The sequence below is a fragment of the Magnolia sinica genome, chromosome 7 (assembly GCF_029962835.1).
Source record: "Magnolia sinica isolate HGM2019 chromosome 7, MsV1, whole genome shotgun sequence".
NCBI classification, from domain to species: Eukaryota; Viridiplantae; Streptophyta; class Magnoliopsida; order Magnoliales; family Magnoliaceae; genus Magnolia; species Magnolia sinica.
The window spans coordinates 16,939,659-16,959,545 of record NC_080579.1 but is presented as its reverse complement, the minus strand read 5'-3'; the positions used below and the strand labels follow the sequence as shown (position 1 = coordinate 16,959,545).

General features: G+C 38.4%; 1 long non-coding RNA gene across 1 annotated transcript; it reads left to right on the top strand.

Moving 5' to 3' along the window:
• The first annotated feature begins 5,194 nt into the window (after window positions 1-5,194).
• LOC131251144 (uncharacterized) lies at window positions 5,195-7,344 on the top strand. Its single transcript, XR_009173610.1, has 4 exons — window positions 5,195-5,361; window positions 6,246-6,607; window positions 6,732-6,974; window positions 7,086-7,344. It is a non-coding gene; the product is annotated as an uncharacterized LOC131251144 (long non-coding RNA).
• Window positions 7,345-19,887: the final 12,543 nt, after the last annotated feature.

Below are 19,887 nucleotides of genomic sequence, written 5' to 3'. Positions count from 1 at the left end.
TTTTATGTGGATTGAAGTACAATGTATCTCAATCTATTCGAATTTTTAATTCTTATGATTGCATGTTATGAATTCGATGTGCGCTCAATATATCATTATAGCTTTGAGAAATACTTTGATACTATCTCATAGAGTGATGGATGATATGCAGGCAGTTAAGAAATTACTGAGAAATTGCATGCATGACATACAAGTGATTCATACTAAACTGTCCAAATCTGGTTAGATGTATCATAAACAAAAAATTACTCCTATTTGGTTATCTAAAGAATGGTATGATATGCCATTGACCGAGAAATGCTTTTAACCCATGATCGAGCTTATTAAAAATGGTTACAATATGGATGCATCGTGTTCGTATCGTTCGTCCCAACACATGATACATGGATAAACTGGTCACAGGGGAGAAAATGGCCCATATATACAAGCTGACACTGCCTGTATTGGTACCAAAATATGGCCATAAAGGTCGTGTTTGGAACTTCTTACTTTCAATATCTGTCTCTCCACCCTTCTTCATATCAACAATGGAAGAAGCTTGGAAGCTAATTTTTACTAGATCTGGGCCTATTTTGAGGATCAAAGCCAAGATTGAGAGGGATTTGGTGAAACGAATCGAAACATCTTGGAAATAGCATTTGGCGGGCCATGCCATAGAAAGCAAAGTACAGCTGTTGATAAATAGCAACAATACAAATCTGGACCTCCTAATGAGCGGATGGGGCTGATTTTTTTTTTTTCTTTTTCACAAGGGGATCCTGAGGTGTGGCCAACCTATTGTACAGTTTGGATGTCACATGCAGATTACAGGTTGGAAACAATCCACTGGAGTTTGGAAGCTATCTTACTGGTTGGTTAGGGTTGAGACATTACTAAATATTAAACCATGTAATATGGAAGGGCATGAAATGGGTCTTTAAGCAATTGAAAGTGCATTTAGGTACTGTATGACAAAGCTGCATCATTGTCTTCCTTCCAACAAAAGAGACCTACCTTTCACAACTTCTCCCTCTCTATGTGCATTGCAGTTGCCAGTTTTACCAGTTGGTGTCTGTGTTCAACCACATAACTGCGAAATAATGCCAGAATATTTATGTGAAGACTTGAATCATTTTGAGCAAGTATGACTGATTTACAGTCCTATCTAGTTATATACTGTTCATAGTAATAAATATCATCTTTTGGTTGTGTTGTTTGTGTTGACAGCGTCAATAAGATTTCAAGTCCAGAATCAATACATGCAAGACTTGCAGAAGCCGAGTAAGAAAGAATGCTTGATCAAAAGTTTCTATGGCTTTTCAGCTCATACCCAACTCTTAAGTAAAAGATTAATTAATTGGGTTGTTTGAAAGTTTCTATGGCTTTTCAGCTCATACCACATGTTATTCTTCCTATCTACGGAACACAGCACTGATTTGGGCACTGGTCGGTGCTGGAAAAGTTCTGTAGCCCGGCCATGATGTACATGTTTTATCCACTCCATTCATCCATTTTACTAGCTCATTTTAGGACATAACCTAAATATAGGCAGGTCCAATTCTCAAATAGACCACACCATATGAAACAATGGTAAATGCAGCTCACTATTAAACTTCTCTTGGGCCTACAAAAGTTTTGGATCAAGTTGATATTTGTTTTTTCCGTTCATCCGTCCTTAAAAACGTAAGGGCTACAAAAGTTTTGGATCGAGTTAAAATTTGTGTTTTTATTTCATTCAAATTTGTTTCCTATAACGTAGTCTATCTGAGATTTGAATTTCCTTTATTTTTTAGCCCATGCCTCTAAAATGAGCTGACAAAATGATGAAATTGGATTAAACACATACATCCTAGTGGGGTTCACATAGCTTTTCCAACACCGTATGTTGTCGACATCTCTGCTCTACTTTGTGCTTCACTACTCAATCCAAGTCTCCTGTCTCTCTCTTTGTGATTACATAAGGCTCATGAGGCCTTATGGAGGTTGTTAAATGGAAACCTAATACTCACTCCTTTGCACGGAGCCCCTTAAAAAAAAGAAAGAAAGAAAGAAAAAGAAAAACAAACAAAAAAAAACAAAACATCTCTCCAAGTCTTGTTATAGGAGTTGAATTTGCCATTTTATCAGAGAACCCATTACTGGAGCTCTTTTTGTCACTTGCTAGGCTCTTAGATTAACTCGTGCAATCTAGCAATATCCTTGGTCTTCAAAACATCCATTCCTCCTAACCAAGAATAGCTAATAGTAATATAAAAATACTCAAATCATCAATACCGAGTCTGTAAGTGCATTCAACTGTGATGTTTCTCCCTCCAGGATTCACCAAATTGTGACATTCACATTTTCTGTAGTGTGCTATTTCAGTTCTTAGAAAGACATTGAAAACTAAGATAACTCTGAAATGGGCATTAGTACTGGTCAAGTGACTCAAACCCAAGACTGGTGGATGCAACTGCAATAGCTTAGCTATTGCGTTCAGTGAATTGGTTTTCTCTTTAGGTAGACTTTTGCACTAGTAACTTCATATATGTTTTTCTGTATCCTTATCAGATTTTACTAGTTTTAAAGAACTGTCTAACTTTTAAGTGGGAGCAGAAAATCAGTTGAGTTTGTTGTCCTGATGTACTTTAAAAAGAAAAAAAAAAGGTTGGACTGTCAAAAAGAAATGGGTCATCTGATGTGTATTGTAATCTGCCTGTAGCACCAAATTTGTGTCGATCTTTATTGAAAAATAATAATAATCTATTTTTCCATCATGAGTAGGGATTTTGATGTCTGTATTTGACATGAAGGATGAATCCAAGGGCCGTCTCATTCCAAAAGCATGGTTGATTATTTCTGCAGTTCCCTTTACTCTGTTCTTCTTTTGGTATGGTCACATCCACACAATTCTTCTGAGTTCTAACCAGGTGCTCTTCCCACTTTGAGTCACGCTTCAAATTCCTGCTCCTGCTCCCACTTCCTAGATGCTGATACTTGATAACATTTTGAAGTAGACACTTCCTGACTCCCACACCTAAGTCTGTTGTTGCTTTGCTTCATGCACTGTGCAACTATTCAAGAGAATGTTGGCATTTTTTTTAACCTATAAAAAAGAATTCTAGCATTGTCTTTTTAGTGGTCAAAGGTGAAAATTTGTTGTCTGCTATGCATCATGTTGTGAATTTTGAACAAGTGTTGATGAGAGACTTCAGCTCAGTTTATAAACTTTTGCATGGTTCTTTTGCAAATAAAATGCTATTTCAAAAGATTGAAGTCTCATGAAAGCTTAATGTGTTGTTTGTTGGATTTAATGCTAACTCATGATTTTTGCAGGTTGGATTGGCTAAAATTCTGGATTTATATTATGAAGATCTGTACACCCTCCCTAACAAACAACTCTCATCTGGGTTGGTTTCAGAAATTTCAAAATTATCAAAGAGTAAGGTATTGAAGTTCCCTTCTTCTTCTTCTTCTTAAGGTCTGAGCATTGAGTGATGAGTGGAACCTGTATAATGACATTGAAAAAATATGCATTGTTAACATCAGCATCTAATCTTTAGATGGCTGTTTTATTTTGTGGCAGAGGAGCTCTTCATTGTTGTGAATGCTATCTATTACATTTGTTGGTGGATGTTTTCTGGTAGCCATTGGTATTCTTGCTCAACTTTGTAAGCCTTACCTCTTCAAGGCTAGAAAATCTCCAGCCTTGAGTTTCTTTTCTCTAAGCCTATATATTCCCAAGAAGACTACCTGTTTCTAACATTTTGACGCACCTGATGAGCTGACCAGCCTGATTTTAGGCTAGAGCAACTGTGCAATTGGACCCACCTCATGATAGCTTGTTCTTGCACCTGATGTCAACATTACGGAGTTCATAAGCTTGGGGTATTTCATCTATTTTCCTGTTATTTCTGTGGTGGGATGAGGCTAGGATGATGGTGATGGTGATGTAAATAAATAAAGAAAAAGAAATTCAAACAAAGATTAGTGACTGACCAGGGAGTATTGGTGTGAAAATGGAAAATCTCCAACTGTCCTATTTTGGCAAACAAATGTCTGTGAATCAGAGATTAGGATTGTTCAGCCAATCTAATCTTGGGATTGTGACTTGGCAGTAGTGAACTGCACAATATACTTGTTTTGATTAAGCTTGTTTTGGTTTTTGCAGGGCGTAATTGAAGTGCATAGAAGGATTTTTTATGTTGGACAGCCAAGGTAAGTAGGAACCTTTTATGACGCCATCCATAAAAACATTTGAGGTTTTTATGCTTCCAATGGCAGGTTGTTTCTATTCCCAGTCAGGACGGTTAGTTATGGATGATATGTTATGCTTTAAACTTCATTGATGTAGTGAAAAATAAGAGTTTCCTTGGTATTTCATTGTAGATTTTAATCAATCTCCACCATTCACAGTACACATTTCTGCTCGATTGAACTGTAGAAACTTGTACATAGGCACATGCTCATCATTCGGGCACAACAGATTTTTTGTGTGGGTATTTGAGATCTGATAAATGAATTGGGTAAATTAAAGATGGTAGTTTAGAATACTTTTCAGGTGATTCTTTGTTGATTACGTTTATTAAGTTCTGTCATCATGGTTTCATTGCATTCAAACATGAACTCAAAAGAATCAATCCTGAAGCTTTTGAAATGGACTATCGTGTAGTTTAATGAATTCTAAAATCTGAAAATTTGAGATTGGTGGCTGTTAAGTCGATTGATCTATGGCCATGGATTCTGTTAACAGTTTCAACCCTGTTTGCTACATGCCTAAAAATGATTTCATCTCATTTCATTAACAGTAATTATATTTTAGAGATTAGGAACTCTAATACAGAATTATTGTTAACATGAACTCACTATGTATTAGAGCACCATATGTCTAATAAAAAATAAAAAATTTACAGTTAATTAAAAATGAGATGAACTCATTTCAGGCAACAACCAGACAGCCAAAATATTTTATGAATAACCTCTTCATTCTTCGAAAACTACTGTAAGATCCTTGCTTTCTGAAAAGTTAAAGCTAAGAAAACCATACTGCTTGGTTAATTCTGAAGTGACCTCCAGTTTTAACTTTTAAGAGAGAGCTAGAAATGGTTGGGGCTGTCAATGAGCCAGGCTGGAGCCATGTGAAATCAAAATTTTGAATAGGTCTGGTCTCTTGACATCCCTAGAAATATTGTCAATGAGCTAGGCTGGAGCCATGTGAACTCACCATGGGCTATAAGGAATGGCCTGGTGGTGATCTATTGGATAGGCTGTCAAGGGACCAGGCTTCATATTGCCAAATCCCAGTAAAAAGTCCTCAAAGCTAGCCCAACCTTTGAAGACTATAGAGTTGTACTATTCTATTTCCGAAAGTAGAAAAAAAAAGCTGTCTACCAAACAGGGTGAGTATAAATATCAATTGCAAAGCAATAATTTATTTATTTGTACGGGGTTTTGACAAATCTCTTGATGTGGATCAAGCGAAGTTCTATAAATCCTTTACCTTTATGAGTGTATGCATGTGCTTGTAGTAGGTTTTGTACTTGGGAGTACTTCACTAGGGGTGTTAGACAACTTTATCTGAAGGAATGCTACTCTTGGACTTGCATCCATGGTCATTCACATGTGTAGAGTTGGCACACGTGCATGGTCCAAATTTCTTTTGTCCTTTTTGTCCTTTGTTTGTTGGGAATTTGTCTGTTATACCAAATCTTGCTAGTGACATTTTTGGTCACTGACCAATGGGCTCACTTGTACAAACTGAAAATCGAAATAGTACTCTGTAATCCTTCAGATAGAACAATGTATAATACATGTTGTACATCATGCATACCAACTGTTGGATGAATTACCTCAATAAAGAACGTTTTGTGTGGATCTCACTTGTGGGACCATCTTTCTCTATCGATGAATGGGCACACGTGGATGTATGGTTGAAGACTATACCATTGATGCCCCTTTGGATAAAAGTAGAGCTGGTCTAACCATTTAAACTTTTCTTTCATCATTATGTGTTTTTACACCTTATAGATTTGATGAACTTTAACCATTTTTGCTTTTAACCCTGTTTGAGGGATACTATTCTGATGATAAAAATGCAATTGCCAAAGTAATTTTCAGTCTGTCCAGATACATAAGGATCCATCAGAGGGATGTTTTAGATCATCAAAATATACAATCATGTGTGCTTGGCTTGTCCATAATTGCTTGAGCCAAGAAATGGACCTCAACCACTAATTATCTTTATATCGAATGCTTACACAGATGCATTAAAGTCGGAAAGCTTCGAGCTTGTGCAACCTAGCTCTCTTACAATCCAACACAGGCCTGGATAGAAGGTGTGCAATATCCAAGCTTTCCATCAAGTGGTTCCCCACTTCTTGATGCCAAGGTCCAAAAATCAGGCAAGTCCACTCCATGTAAGGATCACCAAAAGCAAGGGCCCCACACCCTTGGCTTATTATTATTATTTTTATTTTTCTTACCAATCTTCATTGTTTCAATATAACGAAGGGTTTCCATAATGTTTGACTTGTATAATGTATTTATCTTTGGTTGTAAGATGTTTATTCAAAGTGGAAGTAACTATATAGAGTGTAGACTCAGGGGTCCACAATGCTTACATGGATGCATGATCAAAGCTGCTCATCAGGTACAAGCCACTATATGGCTTTCCTTGTGCTGAATTCAGCTCCATCCATATTGAGTTGCATGCTAGTTAATGCTTCTATAAAAAGGCTCATATTGAGTTGCATGCTATGATGCTTATGATGCAGTTTTATCCTTGAAGAAAAAAGGAAGAAAAATCTATCCACATATTTATAAAAAAAATTCTATAGCTATTCTCCTCCATCTACTAGTTACACGTATTTATTGGTTCCTTTTATTTTATATCAAATTTGTTTTTTGGTTATTTTATTTTGTAAACTTTTGTCTTTGCATTGGTAACTGAAGGTGGAGCATTGGTAACATAGGGGGGCTTTGCTGCTTCATATAGGGATTGATATGGACTTCATTCGGTATGGTTATTTTTGCAGGAAATGTTTATGACTAAAAATTTAATTTTAGATAGTGTAACTCAGATTATGAGTGTACATACTGTTTTATTACCTGACCTCTATGCATGGCAGGGTGGTGCTGACAAAGGTCCTCTATATGACATAAGTTCTGGTTCTTGGGGTGCATTTGAGAAGTCTCGCCTCGGGCGTCGTTGAAGTCCGTTGATTTTTATTTTTTTCCTTCTGCTTTTCCTTGTGTCTTAATCTGTAAATTTTCTGTCCATTATGTAACCTTTCATTCTCAGGCCCCTGTAAATGAGGCTGGTTGTAAATGATTTATAGGTTGTGTTTGAATGCTAATTTAAGCTTGTAAAGCTCTTTTGATTTAAAAGATTCAAGCTAGCAGAATTTTTAATTGTTTCTATTATTTTTTCTTTTACAACATAAATGATATACCGGCGTTTTAAACAGATTTTAGCGGCGTTTTTAATCTCTCATTAGCATTTGTTACATTTTTAGCGGCATTTGCTGCAAAATTTACCTTTGTTCCTCGTAACTTTACCAGCTTTTTAAAGTTTTTAGCGGCGTTTCGTACAGTTTTCTGGCTCTATATACCTTTTTAGCGGCGCTTTCGTGGTTTCTACCGGCGCTTTTAAGTTTATCGGCAGTCAGCAGAGTCGCCGGCAAATGATAATAAGCGCTGGTAAATTACTAGCGGCGGCCGCCAAAAGCGCCGTTAAAATTGAACGAACGCCGGTAATTTATACAGCGACGCCCGACCGCCGGTAATTATTATACCGGCGGTTTTTGGACTGTTAGGGGCGGTTTTGACCGCCGGTAATGCCTATTTTCCTTGTAGTGAGAAGAGGTAGAATTCTTACATATGTATGTGTACATTGTAACTCACTTTTATATAAGATGACTTCTTATTTTCTAATTCTACTAACACTACAACTTTAAGAATAAAACTTTTTAACTAACTACTTTTCTAAATTGACCCAACCAAAGCTTGCTTAGTAAGTACCTGGTTAAATTAGAACTTGGAAATAATTCTTAACAAGATAATGATTCTCAACAAGATATCTCAAGAAATATGTGTAATATATAATCCTTGAACACCTTGTAAGCAACTCAAGCAATCAGAATCCAAAAGGTCATGAACAAAGTGATCAACGGATGGCTTAATTACGATGTAATTGAGCTCCCTCAACACGTATGCCTAGAAAAATGTAGGAACGCTTCAAGCATATAAAACATAAACTCAATTCATTCGTTGTCTTAAGATCTGCACTTATTAAAATTTACAGCTACGGATCTAACTAAAACTCCCATCTCTAATCTGAATCATCAACCAATGTTGGTTTACCTTAACAACTGGCAAATAGGTAGAAAATAGAAAGAACAAGAGAGAAGAAAGAAAATACAAGAAGGGCAGTAAAGGTTAAAATTCGATGTCAATGAGGACCTACGAATCATAGCCCATGCTTGATGAATTTTCAGCCCTTAATTACACCTGCATCCCAAGCAATACTTGACTTTTTGTTTATTTGATCATTATAATGGATGGGGCCAACTGTTAGAAGGGTTGGATATCACACAAACGACAACACGTGATCCCCCCCAGTCCTGAACTGCCCCGCTCTATGGAAGAAAAAGTGAACGAAGACATTTTAACTACTAAAAAGCATACATTTTTTGTTAAAACCATAATTTCTAAGGAAATGGATGCAAAAATTCCATAGTCATTTTAATTTCTAGAAAGCATGCATTTCCAAGAAGCAGTTTGGCTACTTACCCTGCCACTGTCCAGGTGGCTAGTGGTCGGCGCTCTATTGGCCCCACCATGATATATGTGTTTTATCATTGCCGTCCATCCATTTTTCCAGATCATTTAAGTGCTTGATCCCAAAAATGATATAGATTTAAATCTCAGGTCGACCACACCACAGGATGTCTATCATTAAAAACCTCCTAAGGTAAGGTAAAAAACAAATATCAGCTTGATCTAAAACTTTTGTGCCCCTGAGAAGAGTTTAATAGTAGTCATTAATTCATGTGATGTTGTCCATTTGAGATTTGAAATTACCTCATTTTTAGGCTCATACCATAAAATGAGCTGGAAAAATAGATGAATAGCATACATGCAACAAACAAACAATAAAAAAAAATATGGTGGGTCCACATAGCATCGATGGCTAGTGCTAGCGTTACTAGCCAAACGGCGTCCCCATTTCCACAGAATTGTCTCCAGCTCCCAAACTGGCACCACATATTTCCTCACACTATTTTGGACCCATATATCAAGTTATTTGGTTCAAAAAAGAGCTATAGAACAGTTGTAATTTCGGTTCAGTTTGGCAGATCTTCAAAGAACCGTAAGATCCAATACTTATTCAATTCATGACCTAAGATGCAAAATCTTAAAAGAACACACGTGGAAGATCTGAGTCTGTTGGGTGAGCCACACAGTTAGATGGTCTAGCCCTAAAGTCAGGCAAGTTTACTAAACACTATGACCCCACCTAGTGGGCGAGCTGGCCCAATTTTTGGGCCACTAGTTTGCATGGTGTGGCCCACTTCATGGACTGCTTGGATTTTGCAGGTGTACGATATTGGCACATGCACTCTTATGTAGATCGACAGGGCTATACAATGCACTTAATTTATGTATCCATCATCTCTAGAATCTCCACCGTGCATGTGGTGGCCGCATACGTAATCCAAACCGTTGATCAGATGTGTCATCACATGCACGGGACATGTCTCAAAATAGCAAAGAGATGTGCAACACTGCACAAGTCGTCGCCACGTAAGAGCAGCGCTAGCAAGTGATTTTTGAGTCATGCTGGATATGTTTTACCCAACTTTTATAAATAAGGGTCACTCATCCACCACACACATGGCATACGTGTATGCCAATCCGGACCATCCAAATCATGAGACCCAGTGCGGATGGAGCATAGCCCAAAAATCACACCGATCGGGCTTCAATCACCAGTTTGGTCAGCATGAAAAAGACGGTTAAAAAGAAATTTTTCAGTGGTTCAAACTCAACGGTCAAAATTAGATATTTAAGATCTTCCAGTAACTGTAAGTATGATTTTTGAGGTTCGCTCCATCCGCAACGCAATCCACAATTTGGATGGTCCAGCCCAAATTTCAACCGTTTGGATGATATAAGCCCATCCAATCAGTGGACAACATCCAACGTATCATATCCGTGCGACATCTAACCCGCTCAATGGGTTAGCCTATCATGAGGAATATTTCGTGAAAAAAACATTCACATCCACTCATCCTGTGGACTACATTTGTATTTTATTAATTATCAATGGTTAAGAATTATTTTCTGTGCTATGGCTCACCAGATGGTTGGATGGGGCTGATTTTTGCACAAGATAATCAAAATTGTGGGGCCAACCTATCGGACGGGTTGGATGCTAGACTCGCTTTTAAAGATTAGAAATTATCTGCCATGGACAGTAACGTATGGTACAACCGGTTGGACTTGAGAGCTCCCCAACTCATTACTAAATTTCCAAATTGCACCCATCCTCAGTCGTCACTCCTCACCCTCCCGCGTAAGGATGCATCCATTCCTTGAGGGCGCAATCACGTGAAATTCACGTGACAAGAGCAGCATGCTTATTCAGAATGCACGTGCAATGCACGTGGGAACCAGATTGTACACGTCAGAGAGACAATTCAAAATGCCAATGACAGAGTGGAGTTGGAACTGTTCTGTTCAGTTTTGAATGAAATAGAGAGTTGCATGATACTCAGGGTGGTGTGGATCTTGATACGCAGGCACTCCGAAATTGAATACTTGGGGTATATTTACTAATAAAACCGACTAGATTGTGCAGCGCACTGGGAAAAACTTAAAATCTTAAGATCAGATTAGTTGAATAATCCTATCCTCTGATTCCCGGACACTTGTTCTTGAAAATAGGACCATTGGATATTTTTCACTTTTACATCCAGTAACTGTCCACCAATCAGATATTCAGATAGCTAAATAAGCTTAAATTTTGGCTTATATACATATACACTATTTACCATAATTTTGACAGTTTAATTTGAATAATAGTATGCCACGTGTGCAATTGCTAAAGTACCTGTGTATCATCCATTACACTCTGCAAGAGTATCAAAGCTTTTGTCAATGAAATAATGCGCTTCGTACTGTATGTATGTACTGGCAACTCAGCACCGTCTGCTTTGTTTATGCTGGCGCGCGCGTGAAGTAAAGAGAGAATAGGTTTGCTAATCCTGCATGCCCACGTGGCACGTGTGGAACATCCGAACCATCCATCAAGTAGTGCCCCCAATGTAGGTTTCATATTCCATAAAATCATACTGTTCGACTCATCCAGTGAACCACAGTGTACAAAAAAAAAAAAAAAAGCCTCCAACATCTGAGCAGTCCATTGAGATGGATGATTCAAACAGTTGACACATCTCTACCTACTAAAGAAGAGTTCTATGCCCCTACACGTGGCAACCATTTGTGCTGATCAGGACCATAGATCTTTTGGGCCACCAAGTGTATGGGCATGCACTGACCATCTTATTCTTATGAGTTCTCCCATTTCGAGTGGGTGGATCATTCCTTCTTATGGCCACTGATCAGAACTCATCCCGAGTCCAATCCCACTCCTTTACGAGATTTGGCCCACCCATAAGGTGGCCACACAAATCAACGGTTTGGATCAACATACATAAGCACCTCAATCAAACAATCCAAGCAAATAACCTCATCTCCATTAATTCAAGATAATTGAGTCTTGCTACAAAACCAGTGTAATTATATCATTATTTTCTATAAAATGTTATAAATACACATTTCTCTCTTATCCTCCTACCATGGACTAAAAAGTTTTTAAAAAAAGAAAGAAAAAATCACTCACTACAAATCTCAAATGGCCAAGAAGAAGAAACCAATCTCATTTGTTCTGGATCGGATTCCGCACGCTCGGTGGGACCTTTCGGAAGCTGGATTCGACGGCTTTCTTGGATTCTTTCGCCTTTCCATGAGAGTTCCTGAGACTTGTAGAAGTTGAAGTCAGAGACAAAAGCAATCTCCTTGGTAGGATTGATCGTCTTTCTCTTCTTTCATGGAGTGGAGATGATTGAAAAAATAGAAGAAAGAGTATTACGATCAAAGCCAAAAGAGAAAAAGCTGTAGTTTTGGAAGAAGTTTGCATTGTTATGAGTGAAAAGGAATAGAAAGAGATAGTAAAAAAGAAGGGTGGTGGAGTTTGATATTTATGGGGATCTTTGAAAGTTGTTTTACTAGTAAGATATGTGCATGGGTATATGTGATGTCATATTTTAAAAAGGATGGTATGTGTGTCATGTGCTAACCTAGGATTTCCTTTTTGGGTACTGTTTTATTGATATATACAGTTATGCCATTAATCCGGATGGGGTATGGCTGGTGAACTGATGGCCAGCCACCTGGCTGGTGTCAAAGCTCTGTGGGCCCTACTATGATGTATGTATTTTATCCATGCCGTCCATCCATTTTAAGTGATAATTTAAGGGCATGATCACGAAAATAAATAGATCTAAAGCTCAAGTGCACCACACTACAGGAAACAGTCGGTAGTGAATGCTTACTGTTGAAAACATCTTAGGCCCACGAAAGTTTTGGATCAAGCTGATATTTGTGTTTTCCCTTCATCCAAGTAACAACAAATAAACATTAGTCTTTGTGACTTTATGAACAGGTTGGATGACAAATAAGCATTAATGTGTGTTCTAGGAAGGTTTCAACGGTTGACATCATTTTCTCCACTGTTTCCTGCGGTGTGGTCTACTTGAGCCACGGATATATTCCACCTTTTTATCCGACGCCTAAAGTGAGCAGGAAAAATGGATGGACGGCGTGGATAAAACACAAACATCATGGTGGGGCCCACAGAGCTTTGACATCAGCTAGCTGGCTTGTGTTCGGTCACTAGCCAAACCGCGTCCCATTAATCCTTGCAAGTTACTTCTTCGAAGGATGGCCATGCCTCCATGTCATTGCTGCACGTGCGGCATGAATGGACTGGACCAGAACCGATCATTCAATGGGTCCAATGATGGATGGTCCACAGAACAAAATCGAACGGATCACTAATCCTTTGATCGAGGGTGCACAAATAGACCATGAAAGACCAGATGGTCAGATCATCGTATGAAAGAAGCTTTCGATCAACAGCCAATCGAAGAGTACTGAGCCTGTGGGATGCGTGGTTCAGATCATTATGCATATATATGTGCCGACAGTCCGCATTCGATGGATGCATGTTGCTCGTCTGGTGATCGGACCCAGCCCCATTTTTCGCATATGGTCATCTTCATAGTGGGGGCCCACCTTATGCATCATATAGACTAATAAACCTCCCAAAAATTATACATACATTCAATAAGGGAAATAAAAAAAAACATTTTTGAATTAATTTCCAATACTATTTCTATCTCTCTGTGTCACAAATCCAGCCAGGTGGGTGCAACCCTAACCGTGGGACCCACCTATATGTATGCATTGTATATCCATGCCATCCATCCATTTGGACAACTTATTCTAAGGCATGCTCCAAAAATGAAGCAATCTCAGGTGGACCACACAGCAGGGATTGAATTCTCGACGGTAAAAGCTTCTTGGGGCCCACAAAAGTCATGGTTCAAGTCGCTATCTGTATTTTCCCATCATCCAGGTCTGTGTGACCTCATCGAAAGAAAATAAGCATTATGGTGGACCCTAGGAAGTTTTTAATGGTGGATGTTCAGTGACCACTCTTTCCTATGGTGCGGTCCACCTGAGATTTATATCTGCTTCATTTTCTTGCACCATGCCCTAAAATAATCTGGTAAAACAGATAGACGGCATGGATATATAATGCATACATCAAGGTGGGCCCCATAGTCAAGGTTGCACCCACAATGCTGGATCCGGGTCCAGCTAATCCAAGGCATATGTGCACCACATGCTCATCACAGTGGCATTACCGATATTTTTAGCAAAACATTGTCCAAAACCCCGCTTGGATTAATTATAATCATATTCTTTGATGGTTTTCTCCATCCCAAGATGGAAAATGAAAATTATATCATTAATCTTCCATTTTAGTAAGAGGTTGGAACTTGGAAGCAGCTGATCATGTGATATTGCTTTGACTAACCTATATTTCCCTGACTTCCTTGCACACCTCGTGTATTACTTTATAGGAGTCATGTGACTAGGCACGTGACGTCAAATCAGACACCTTACTACAATGTTTTTTTAAATCTATGATACCTCTAAATTTAGCTGGGTTTGCTACTTTTTAGCTAGGTTTGGCTAACTTTCCAGTGCATAGTAGACCCCAATCGTCTTCTAGGAAAATACCTTAACACATGTACCATAGTGGCCATACTGAGTCAGACCTGAACTCGGTCTGAGTCATGAGATGGATGGTTTGGCTTTTAGTCCAAGTTGGCTCAGTTGATTAATTAATTCATGTTAGTATATTGATTTTTTGGACTGAAATCAGTGTTTTGAAAGCTGACAGGAGTTGAATTCGAACATGGGTCACTTATACATTGAAAGTGATGAGGTGGCGGATTGGATTGCTAAGACCAGAAATGCGGGTGCGCCCTAATTTCATTTTCCAATCCTTGAATGAACTCCCCTGTGAAGTGAGAAGAAGAGTAATTGTAAATAGAATCAGTATTATGAGTTTTAAAGTAATGTTTTTCTCTTCTGTGGATCCATATATAGATTGGTATCAAAGTTTTTAAATTTGGCAACTTGGATGGACTGGATTGGCTTAGAATCAAGTCACAAATTGCCTGTGTTAGCATCGGCTGAATATCCCAAGTAAGGTGACTCATTGTACCAAACCGGATCAAGAAGCACCGAATTGGGATCCTCTGCTTGTCACAAGCAGTAAAATCCTGTTTGTTGCAATCTAATTGGATCTCATCATCACACAACATTTAATACAGTAGTGCTGACAATGTCAGTGATAATGTAGACCAGTCACGATACAGGAAAGCATAATTTTTCTGCTTGTGGCGAGTTGAGAATTTGAATTCGTCTTTTGAGTGAGTATTAGATAGTGACCCTGCCCTCTTTGGTGCACAGTTGCCATTTATATCATATCAGTTTACACTTTGGTGGCACCAATCGACCTCCCTGGAAAACAACTGGAGCTTGCGCAGCTTATGAGAAGTTGGGCCCCTCTGGCCGCAGGCCTGGACAAACCGAGCTTGTTGTCAGTTGGAGCAAGACAAAGTGTATTGGTTGGTTCATTAAGGGATTTGGTAACATCAAGTCCAACCGAAACACCAACTTTTAGAATATTTGGATATGCTTTTGCTCTGAGTCATGTTCCATCAGCATGCATTGCCTCTATGGGCCCACATGGAGAGACAATGGATTGATGGGAACTGTCCATCTGCTCATTGTTACCTTGGATGGAGCATAATTTAAAGCTCAGAGTGAACATATGACCCTAACCATCATTTCCTACGGTTGTAGATAATTTATTTTCCTCTTGTTAATTGACGGTTCAAATGATACCAACGTTGAATTTATGTTGTACCTTATTTCTAGCCATTCTGGGAAAGCAAATAAGAGGGTGAGATGTGGCATCACATGAAAAATAGGAAGTTGATGGAAAGATCTTCAAGATACTTTGAGTGCTTTTGCAGAATTATAATCAACGAAATCCAATTTTACACATTAGGGGATGGTCAATGGAGTGTCGCAGTCGAGTTTTAAGTAAAGAGACAAATGTGATCGAGCTGTTCAAGATACAAAGGCGGTCAAACAAAGTCTTAACCAACAGAAGAGGAATTGTCTTCAAAAGAAATGTAACAAAAGAAGGATCTAGAAAGATTTTTCTTTTACTGCAATAACCGTTGTAGTAATAGAAGAATAATCCAAAAAAATAAGTTGCAATAAAACTCCATATATAGCAAAGGAATTCAACAGAAAAAATAACAACCAACCCAACACAATAACTAATCAAACCAAATATATCAATTTATCTTTCATCTTAACTTATCTTAAGAATAACAATAATCTAGTAGCAGTAATTCTTGGCTATACTCTTTAGTTGTAATCAAAATCTACGCTCATATAATGGATGTATTCCTTATTATATATCACGCAGTTCTTTCAAGAAACACATTTTTGCAGTTGCTCCTAATGATTGATTGTAAGTTTTTCTTCTTTTTTTATTGCACTAGTATTTTGAAAGTCCTTGTGAAAGACACAAAGTAACTCATCTTCGGAGGAAGAACCCCACCCTCTAATTATCACCTAATCATTATCAAATTTTGTAAGTAGCTGAGTAAGCAACTAATCCTCTTAGAATCTGGTCATATACATTCATATTGGACGTATATACTTATTTCGGCGCTTAGGGTCGAAGTTGATCAGTTTGGATTGAGCCACTATATTGATTTTGGCACACCCATGTGTACTACACGTGATAGAAGGAAAACTAAAGTGTCAACATTTTTTGTCATGCCTGGTGAGATAAGATAAAACATTTGGTCTTCATTAATATTCTATTTGCACCAATTGTGCAAAATAAACACTTTTGACACCAGTATACTTATTGGCGTAGTAATTTCACGAAATCGTTAGCTGAAGAGGTGATCATAATACTTCAACAACCATTATTGTAGCTAACAAACCTTCTACTCACAATGAGGAATTGAAAGTTCAATTGGTGCTTGAATAAGGAAATCCACCACCCAGTATGGTTCTTGTCACACTAAATTCAAATAGACTATCAACATATCGGGTTGAACCACTTTAGATTATGTCAACCGGGGTGGTTTATATGCAAATGTGGATTTAACACATTATAGAGTTATCGCGAGTTCAGGCTAAACACTAACGAGTCTAAGCCGAGGACTTTAATAGGTAGTTAGTCGACTACATCGAGAGTATGAATCGATTAGTGGCTTTGCTCATTGAAACAACACATGTTATACTTCAATCAACAGGCCAATACAAGTTCTAGTGAGAATCGGGCACTTATACCACCAGTCCAGCCAGTGCCACAAATATTTTCTTTACAGTGAAATACGCCACCCTGGTCTAATTTCAGATGTGCGAAATTCACCGATATTAGTATATTTCAAACATCCTAAACATATTCCTGCTGAGGACATTTGAAATTCACTACCACTAATAGATTTTAGCTGTCTTAAATGTAAGAATATGAATGTAATTCATGAAGCCGCGAATCAGTGAATGCCCGATGGGCAACCCTTGCCTAGAAATCAACAATACAATGAAGAACAATATTGGGATGGTCCAAAAGTACCTCCAATTGTTGCACAGCAATACTAGGAGCGTAACCAAATTGTTTAATTGGTTCAGGAAGTAGTAGGCCCAAGTTCATGGTTGTACTACTACTCCAGTTTATCATAAGTCATATACTGATTGGATCAATCAGCAATATCCATTGTCGAGAAATTATCGACCTAACTTTAGTTGTTTATAGGTGATATGGGTCAATCGACCGTAGTACACATAAACTAGTTTACCGTACAATGTGGAGAATTAGCTAATGATGAATATTATAAATTATAACTATTTCGTAATTCACTCACTGGAGTAGCTTTTTCTTATTATTTCAATTTTCTACCAAATTCCATACAAAATTGGCAAGAAATGGAAGAAAATTTTAGTACTCAATTCTTTTATAAGGACAGAGAAATTTTCATATCCAATCTTGCTTGTTTTCAATAGTTGTTAGGAGAATCAATTGAAAATTATATTACTTGGTTTAAGAGGGTAAAAAGTCAATGCAATGTAGTCATGACGAAGCATAATTTATCCAGTTAGCTCAAGATGGACTGGAATTCAAACTTCAAAAGAAGCTTATGGGGAAGGAATTAATAGATCTTTATGACTTTACCAGGAAGGTGTCTCAGTATGAGGCCTTAACGTAAGAATCAATGAGACGAAAGAAGTCATTAGCCAGAACATATTATTATAACCCTAATTATATGTTGTAGTGGCTGAATTAGTGACGAAACAACCATTCACATGTTCAGTGTTCACAACCCCAAGTGTAGGGTCGCGATGTAGTAATAATCTCAGTAAGACCAAGGTCGAATCCACAGGGACTGAAAATTATATGTTTCTGAAATTAATAAGCAGTAGAACTAGAAGAAGATGTGAAACTAATTCTGAAGTATTTGAGAGAGTAATTGTGAATAGAGTAATTAAAACTAAAAATTTAAAGGTGGGAACTAGGGTGTCAAGGATCCACTTGTAGTAATCAGGGAGCCCTCTTGCTTGATTCAAGTAACACGATTAGAATTGGAGTCTTATGCTATCGAATTGGAAAATGTAAGAATAAAACCAAATATGAACTTCTATTGACCTAATTCTCAATTAAGGTGTAACGCCCTGAAATTCGGGGGTCGAGCATAACTCAGCTCCCGAGTTCCAAAACATCACTTATGCAACATATTTAATGATGGATGTATGTTGTCTATATTAGTGCATAAAACATGGAATAGATTAAGCCAAAGCACAGATATAATTCAGGGATAAGTGAAGAAAGCAAGCGGAAGACTTATAGAAATATATATGTACAAGTGCAAATTCCTGAAGTACATATACATACCAGGTTGTTCTGACAAGTGTTACTATCAAAATTATAAGTATTAGATTACATCATTTAATTCCCAAAAATAATCCCAGAATCCCGCGCATCAGAACAAGGCTCGCTAGAATCCGTCTGAAAACTGCATAAAAGAGAAAGCAACCTCATCATCATCCATCTCCCGCTCTGCCTCAGAAGTCGCATCAACATCTGCAACATCAGAACCTAAGACAGAGTCTGGTGGGTGTTTAACACCACCCCAGAATGTGGGAGTGAGTGATCAACTCAGTGGAACAATAAGGTGCAGGTTAACATGTTATCAGTTCAATCAAGCAGTAATGACAAAGCAGAACAATTAAACAAGTCCTAAGTACTCTTGTTAATGCAAGGATGTATGCAGAATGACGCGTGCCCTCGCGCGTACACCCTCAGCGTCTTCATCTTACGTTACGCATGACACCACCTCAAAGTGCGCCACATCTACAAAGCACATGCAAATGCGGTGCATGGATATGATTACCAAGTTGTTATTAGTCCTTTTCATATAGCAGAATTGGGAAGCTAAGATACCTTCCTCATGTAACCATCCAAACAGTCATCCATTCTAGGGTCGTCAGTCCTAGATATCTCATACGATCATATGGTTTCAGGTCGTAGCAAAGGGCTCGTCACCAATCAATGCACACCTATCATACCATCATTATTACACCAAGGCTCGTCACCTCAATGCGGTATCCAGGCATGCTCGAGGTCACTACAAAGGGCTCGTCACCAATCAATGTAGGCCGACAGCACGAATATAGTGTCCCATACCACCATAATCGGCTCACGAGTTTGGTTGCTCACTGGTCACTACGGGGAGGCTCGTCACCCCAGCGTAGGCCGACAGCTCGACCACAGTGTCCCATACCACCATGTCCGGCTAATGAGTCTTAGCGGATCAAGGTACCATGGTTAATATGAATTCATTAGTAAGTTCGGTACCCTAGATTCAAGCAGTAGCGTCCATACATGGTGAACATACATCGGACAATCGGGTTACTTGACGAACTCGACTAGCACGAGCGCACGTTGAGTAGAACGACATAGAGTGCACAAACACTCCGCGTGGTCAAACCACTGCCGCTAACTCTAATACGGCTTGGGTTCGTCTAATTACGTCCGTTGTGTCGAAAGCAATCTCAGCCACAACCTTAAGGCCGATTACCGATTTCCTGGACTAATGCATAGTCCCACACACATTACACTACAACAGATATTCGGATTGAATGCAGAACAGTAAAGGAATAACAACTCAAATCATGAGGTACTCAAGTATTTGAAGA